Source organism: Lissotriton vulgaris, chromosome 7 (assembly GCF_964263255.1).
Source record: "Lissotriton vulgaris chromosome 7, aLisVul1.2, whole genome shotgun sequence".
NCBI lineage: Eukaryota > Metazoa > Chordata > Amphibia > Caudata > Salamandridae > Lissotriton > Lissotriton vulgaris.
The window spans coordinates 1,707,917,303-1,707,925,345 of NC_141695.1; positions in this window are offsets into that span (position 1 = coordinate 1,707,917,303).

The following is an 8,043-nucleotide window of genomic DNA, read 5'->3' on the forward strand; positions in this document are numbered from 1 at the left end:
TTACCGCACCATGTATAGTCCTGAATAGGGATTTTTCCGCTGGACATTGAGTAAGGTCTCTAGTATTGTACCTTCGAACCCATGGCTATCCAATGAAAGCCTCTCCCAGCCTTCCTGTTTTTCTGAACCTTCTGGGGCCGTTTCATTGGATGTAAGACACAGCTGCTCTCTTTTTCCTCAAATGCATTTGTCCCCTGTTGCCATTAACTCCAAATTCAAGAGCAGCCTTTTAGCCACAGCGTGGGCATTATGTAGCTCAAATGTACCCGGTACTTCCTATAAGAGCCTCGAGTGAGTCATCCTAAACAGAGCAGAGCACACATCTGCTCCTTTTCATGAAATGTATCCCTGCAACATAAATTTTCTTCTCTTTCCAACGACAAACCATCATGCTTATTTCTAAAGCGTTTTCCAAACACTCATGGCACCTAACTGTAAGAAACATGATTGACACATGGAATATTGTTTCCCGTAAGCAAATTTTGCTTGGCAGTTGTCTGTCTGAAAAATGTACATGAGGCATGAGCTTGGATGCTCAAATCAAGCAAAGCATCTCAGTGTATTTTCAATACAGTGTCCAAGATCACCAGGGCCGGACTGGGAACCAAAACTGGCTCTGGCAAAGTGCTCGGACGGCCCCCCTGTCCCCCCTCCCAGTGTTGGGGGTGCCGCCGAGCTCTTTGCGGGGGCGGTTTTTGTCCGATTTTGTTACAGGGCCGATTTTAAAACGGACACCAGGGGCCCAAAACCGGCCCCCACCCTTGCGGCGCACCGGGTTAGTAAAGTGCATGCAAACCTCAATACCAGGCCTGGACGTAGTTCACGTAGTTTTGCTACACGTAGTTTTGCTACGCCGAACTCCGCAAAGTTACAAAACACCTCCATAAAATTCCGGAGTGTAGTGCGAACTGCAGTTTGTGCTGGTATTCCTAACACTAGGGTAGAAATTCTACCCGAGCGGCAAGTCACGCGCTCACAAACTTACCGTTCGCAATCGCGAACTTACCGTCCGCCATCACGAGCGGGGAAAAAACTCCGCTGCACATCGCGAAGCGGAGTTTTCTGCACTCCACGAGCTCCGTGGAGTGCAGAAAACTCTGCAAATTCCCCGAATGGAGCAAAGTTCACTGCCCAGGCCTACTCAATACATGGTTTTTGAGACATTTTCTGCTCAAACCTCCACAAGAAAACCCATATGCACAAAGCATAAGAGGGCAAAAATCATCAAAGGTTATATGAATTATGATAATCTGGAGTCAACTGGCATCAGGATTGCATTAAAAAAAGTTTGCATAGACCTAGCTTAATCTCTGCTCAAGGTTAACCTGCAAGGAACTATGGCCATGTGGCTCCTGCAATGGAAGCCTACTGACTCCTTTTGACTGCTAGGAAACCTGTTGTATCCTCTACAGAGCCACCACGACTTGCGCCCCTGTTTATCTTGCAAACAAGCTCACCATCGCTGGTGGTTCTCGCCACCCCTGCAGACAGGACACCATCAGACTGCAGAATAAGAAGTGGAAAAGCGGAAAAAAGCCTTTTCTGTCTACACATCTCAGATTTGCAATGACATCCATGTAACCACCAGGGTTACCCCTGCCCTTCTCCAATTCAGTAAAGTGTTGAGCCACACCTCTTTAAAGAACACTGTATCATTCATGATCCAGCAACAGGCCACACCCAGCTACCTCTCAAATCACTCCTTCAGTGTATACTTGACTTTGACCCTATACAGAGCATCAACATGTTTGTCCAGGGCTGCCCTATACAATTGCCACTTACATCCATTTAGATGGCCATGATCTGGTTGTTGCTAAAAGGTGTTCAGTGACTTCGGGCATTCATTCACTAAGATCATCTTCACCTTTCTGCAAACCTTAGTAGAAGGAGGTTCAGATGGGCATAACAGCTACTGATTTGTGTAATGCAAATGAGAAGGGAATATACTGATGTGGATTTATGAGGTAGGTGGGGGGCACTGAGTCAGTTGTATAGCCATGGCGTGTGCTGTTGTGGGGATCAGAGACAGGCACTAAGCCACTCTGAGCCAGGTCTGCAGGCTAAGGGCACTGAACTGCTATGTACCAGGCATGAGGCATTGAACCAAGTATACTTCTATGAGGCATTGTGCAAGCTTCACGGACATGGAGTACAAAGCCAGGCGTATAAGTATGGGGCTCAGAGCGATCTATCAGCGCATTGGATATTGAACAAGGTTAGCAGGCTGGAGGCACTGCATCTGGTGTGCAAGAATGGGAACTAAACCGGCTATACAGGCATGAAGCTCAGATGCAGGTGTGAAAGGATGCTGTGTAGCTAGATAAGTGTGTTAGGATGTATGAAGGGCTTTGGACCAGATGCGCAGGCATTTGGGCACTGGGCCTCGTGTGTCGGCATAAAACACTGACCAGGTGCAGATGGATAGGGCATTGTCCAAATGATGCTGGGTAAGGTCTTGAAAGATGGGACAATGAGCCAGGGTCCGAGGCATGAGTGAGGCATAGATTTGGGGGCATTGAACCAGGTCTACAAAATGACACCAAACCGGGTTTACAGAAATGTGTCTGGCGCCACGTGGAGAGGTTAAGAGCAGTATACCCGGGTCGTCATCACGTGCCTCTAAAGCGGTCATGGTCCAAGATTAGTAGCTTGTGTTCTTGAGCCAGGTGTAAAAACACTGAGCTAGATTTAGGGACATGGGACCCTGAAGCTGTTGTAAAGGCACAGATCATTGGACAGGTGTACATGCATACGTAGACGTATAGATCACTTAAACAAGTGAAAGATACAAGGTGCAGGACCATGCTTAGAGGCACCTGGCACTGAGGGGGGTGTAAAGATTTTGAGACAGTAATGTAGGGGAGGTTGCAGGGAAGGCGGAGACTTTCTTCTGTGGGTCTATGAGCTTCAGAGTTCTTCTGAGGGCACAGGACTCAAACTGCTCAAGACATGTTTGACCAGCCAATACTCCTGAAAACATTTATTTTACCACATAATGGTTCCTGCCTACTTTCTGCCCAGTACTAACAGATTTATAAGGTAATTTAAAGTTGATGACAAAACTATCTTCTCTGATATTTTTCCTGAAGACAGACCCCCCCAAGCGGGGGATCTAATTTTAGAAATAAAACAATGGTCTTCCACTTTCTGGGACTTTTCTCCCAGTGTGTGGGGAACACTGTGGGCATGACCAGGTACTGTATGGACACCGAGTTTAACATCACTGGTCAGAAATAAGATATCACTGGAATAAGAACAGGTAGCACGTTGAAAACAGCAATGCTGCTGCTGTCCACACAAAATCACTATCCTCAAAACTTGCCAAAACAATGAGTCCTTTCTTAATTGTTTATTAATTCTGACTCAAGAAGACTGGCATCTCTACCAGTCAAACTTTCCTGCTGGATGCTGGAGTAGTCTTTGTTAGAATCGCCTTTGGTAGAATCGCCGTCTTCGATTGTGTTGACTCACATGTCGAGCGTACCATGCTGTTACGAGTTCGATGCTGAAAAAAGGGATGTCCTTTTCACCTCCATGTGTCTCCAGGAAATAACCTAAGGACATGACCTCCCACGCACTGACGTGGCTAAACTTGGACCTCACCAAGTTTCTCCATATAACTGTGACTATCTGACAATATCTGAATTGGCCGCTTGATAGAATCACTGCCGGGAAGTAGGGGGATCTCTCATTCTAATTTAGTAACTATTAAACCCTTCGATGCTGATGACGGCCCCCAGCCGTCATGCACTACGGTGGGCGTGTGCTGATGATGGCTGGGGGCCGTCATGAACCCGCCCACTCGCGATTCTGCCACACAGGCGCAGAATCGCGGCCGCGCCCAAGGGGTTAAAGGGTGTTTGAGGAAGTTTATTATAGTATGTATGCCCTCCTCTAAAGTTTAGGTAAAGAAGTGTATAGCAAACAGATTATACCTATACCGCCCTTATGACACAAATATTAAAGCAACCTTAAATAAATATTAGCAGAAACAGAAATATATCAAAACAAAAATGTTGATCATTTTATTGATAGTTTTTTATCTTCTTTTTTTATATATTATTCATTATTTTCATCTTGATTTTCATAAAAGTTTTATATTCTTCACAAAAAATACAATCAAGAACATACATTACAAATATTTACATAACAGTACACAAAAAGGGGAAGAAATAAAAAGGTGCTATGCGATATATTCGGTCGGGGGAAAGTTAGAAGAAGGCAATGCGGTGGAATGGAACTACGCGCGTTTCGGCCTGAGGCCTTCGTCAGGTAACCGTCATTCGCAAGTTACATACATCTAAACCAAGAAGAAGAACCACATATAAGAAACATATATACATATATCGGTCGCTACCATACAATAAATTCTTACATCTTATATACATTTCGGGTCAGTAAATTTCAGTTCATGATATGTATGTCAGCAATAAACTTTAACCATTCCAATAGATTATATTATTTTACTAATGAATCACTTATTTTTCACATTAGATGTTTCCATGTTGCACTTATTTAGTATTATGTGACAACAAATTTTTTTGCACATTCATATGATGATATTGATAACTGTCTCTATTACTTATCTATATAAGCTATTACACACAGCAGAATGTTATACGCTATGTGGTTGACATTTCACATTGAACAGATTTCTTCATCTACCTGTTTCAAACCTATTTTTATAAGTGAAGTGTAGATCACACGAAAAAGAGAAAGAACAGAAGAGAGCTGCCAGATCATTTCACATTGGACAGATTTCTTCATCTACCTGTTTCAAACCTATTTTTACAAGTGAAGTGTAGGTCACAAGAAAAAGAAAGAACAGAAGGGAGGATAGCATGGATTTGCCAAGAAAATTGGATTCGCAGACTATTACTTACATCGGAAATATCTGATGGTGGTTTACTTGATTATTCTTCGAAACTATCAATTCCGGTGAAAATAAGTCATTTATACTGTAAAGAAATTGGATGTTTTAATGACGCGATAATGGACTTTTAGTATTTTCAAACAGTAAGGAGGTCTTAAAAGCGTGCTTGACATTGTACCTTATAGACTTCTTTCATAGGTCCGTATATTTAATGCTGGATGAGATTTTATTATGCTTCCTGAAGCGTCGCTGAAAATTATTTTCTTAATTTATACCTCTATATGTCGACCTACTTTACACGCAACCGCCTTTAAAGTAATCTCCTGTGTGCACTTTTTTGTATCCATATAAAGCAGTTATATGTTAAGCTCTTAGACATTTAATATAATGGAGCGTGAAATTGTAAATGTTTTAAAACTACCTGCGCCATGTGTATGTTAGTGCAGGGTAGATATGACTCAGAATGATTGTCTAGTTTCGATTTCAGTTATAAGTGTCCAACTATCTGCACTTTATCGTAGGTCGACATATAGAGGTAGATGAAGAAATCTGTTCAATGTGAAATGTCAACCACATAGCGTATAACATTCTGCTGTGTGTAATAGCTTATATAGATAAGTAATAGAGACAGTTATCATCATATGAATGTGCAAAAAAAATTGGTGTCATAATAATACTAAATAAGTGCAACGTGGAAACATCTAATGTGAAAAATAAGTGATTCATTAGTAAAATAATATAATCTATTGGAATGGTAAAAGTTTATTGCTGACATACATATCATGAACTGAAATTTACTGACCCGAAATGTATATAAGATGTAAGAATTTATTGTATAGTAGCGACCGATATATGTATATATGTTTCTTATATGTGGTTCTTCTTTTTGGTTTAGATGTATGTAACTTGCGAATGACGGTTACCTGACGAAGGCCTCAGGCCGAAACGCGCGTAGTTCCATTCCATTCCATTGCCTTCTTCTAACTTTCCACCGACCGAATATATCGCATAGCACCTTTTTATTTCTTCCCCTTTTTGTGTACTGTTATGTAAATATTTGTAATGTATGTTCTTGATTGTATTTTTTGTGAATATTATAAAACTTTTATGAAAATCAAGATGAAAATAATGAATAATATATAAAAAAAAGAAGATAAAAAACTATCAATGAAATGATCAAACATTTTTTTTGATATTTACTATGTTTCTGCTAATATTTATTTAAGGTCGCTTTAATATTTGTGTCATAAGGGCGGTATAGGTATAATCTGTTTGCTATACACTTCTTTACCTGAACTGTTTATGCATTCCCTACGGATAGCAAATGAAATAGCATGTAGGGGTCCCCGTTTTTCCAAAAACTGCCCTCCTCTAAAGACCAGGCTTAAAAGCAAGGATAGATAGAAAAAACCTCAGCAAACGTAAACCAACAATATTGATTAAATTCTCAAACATTACCTATTGCACAGCACCAAGTAGAACCAAAACTTCCTGAACAGCATCTAGAAATTCACTCTTAATCAGTTCTACAGAGGTGATCCGTCTTCGGTGGAAAGGCATCTCCCTGCTTTCCACCACAAACATCTGCAAAGTTCTGATATTCTTTTGATATCAAAAGTTGGTTCTCTTTTGATATTGAACTCTGGTTCAACTCAGCAGGACGACAACGAATAAATGCAGAGTATTAAATCAAATCAGTGGATTTGGAGGCTGATCATGAATCGCTACACCAGCAAGAAGGAAACCCCAGACTAGCTTCCCAGGTGTTTATTAGGGTTTTGTCAAACAAGCCGTGGCAGTCGCAACAATAATGAAAAAGATGGGAAGCCCTAATTATATCAAAAGAGAAAGTTTCTCCAGGACTGCCATCACAGAATATAAGCTTAGTACGGCTGGTGCTTAAAGAGACAGGAAAGTACGCCTTATTCAGAGTTTGGCAGACAGGGTACTCCATCACAAGCATGGGTGATGTACCGTTCTCCCTATTACATGTGCGTTATAGCCTACAGCCCTTATAATATGGCGTACTGGATATCCATCATGTTTTGACGACGTATCCCATCCAATAAACTCTAAGTAAGGGCCTAAGTAGTCAGACACATGAAGAGATCGAAAACCTACTTTGGTTTGGCCTGCATCAACAAATTCTTCGACTAGCATTTTTTTCTGAAGTTTTCTACCCTACAGCTACTTTTTTTTCCTATTTGTTAATTTGCATATCTTCACAAACCTAGTCAAATCCATGAAGCCCAAAAGTTAGAAAAATATTCATAAAGTTGCAGCGGAATATACAAAGGACATGTTTGCATTCACCTGTTTGTCGGCTAGGATCACATGCTTTCTTCTTGATGCTGTTCTTATCATTTATGTTTCAATTTACATGCACGTTTTGAATGAACTTTTAGAGTTTATATCTTATCCACTGACTAGGACGAAGCCTTTAATAACGCAGAATAATTTGTTTATAGTGAGATGAAGTTGGAAAGGCTTAATCTTAGCCGCCATTGTTTGTTTCAGTGGGTAAGAGTGAAGAGATCAGTTGAGTTGAGGACTTCACAGCATACATTAGATGGGTCACTTTGTCACCGACAACCAGGGAGAATGGAAGAACATATAACAAAATTACATCACGAATACCCGTGCCAGCTCCACCTGTGCGCCTTTGGGATGCAGCATCTTCTGCTCTCCTGGCATCACCATCCACCCATACTCTTCCTAGGATCAGCCTATTTCTGCCCTTCCTCTTAGGACCCTGATCTCTAGAGGAAGATACTGCAACCTAAGGTCTCTCAGTGACGGCCAGACTGGAACTTAATGCCCCACTGGCAAAGATGAACCCTACCGTACCCATGACTGCGTCCTGCTCATACTGTACAACCTAAAAAGAAATTAATAAAGCCAGGGAACATGCAGAGACTGTGTGACAAGACAACTAAGTTGGGAAATGTGCATATTGTGCTTGGCAATGCTTATCAGCAGAATATTGGAAGGAGGATGGGCCTGGTGGGCCTGGTAGGCCTTATACAAAAAAAGCATTGGCAAAGTGCATAGATCTAAGGGTCCTTAACCACAGCCAGCGAGCAGGTTAGATGGACCTAGTGTTCATTAGCTGATGAAACACTTGCCAACTAGATAGTCTTAGAGATCCTTTTCTGCAGAAATTGCCACAG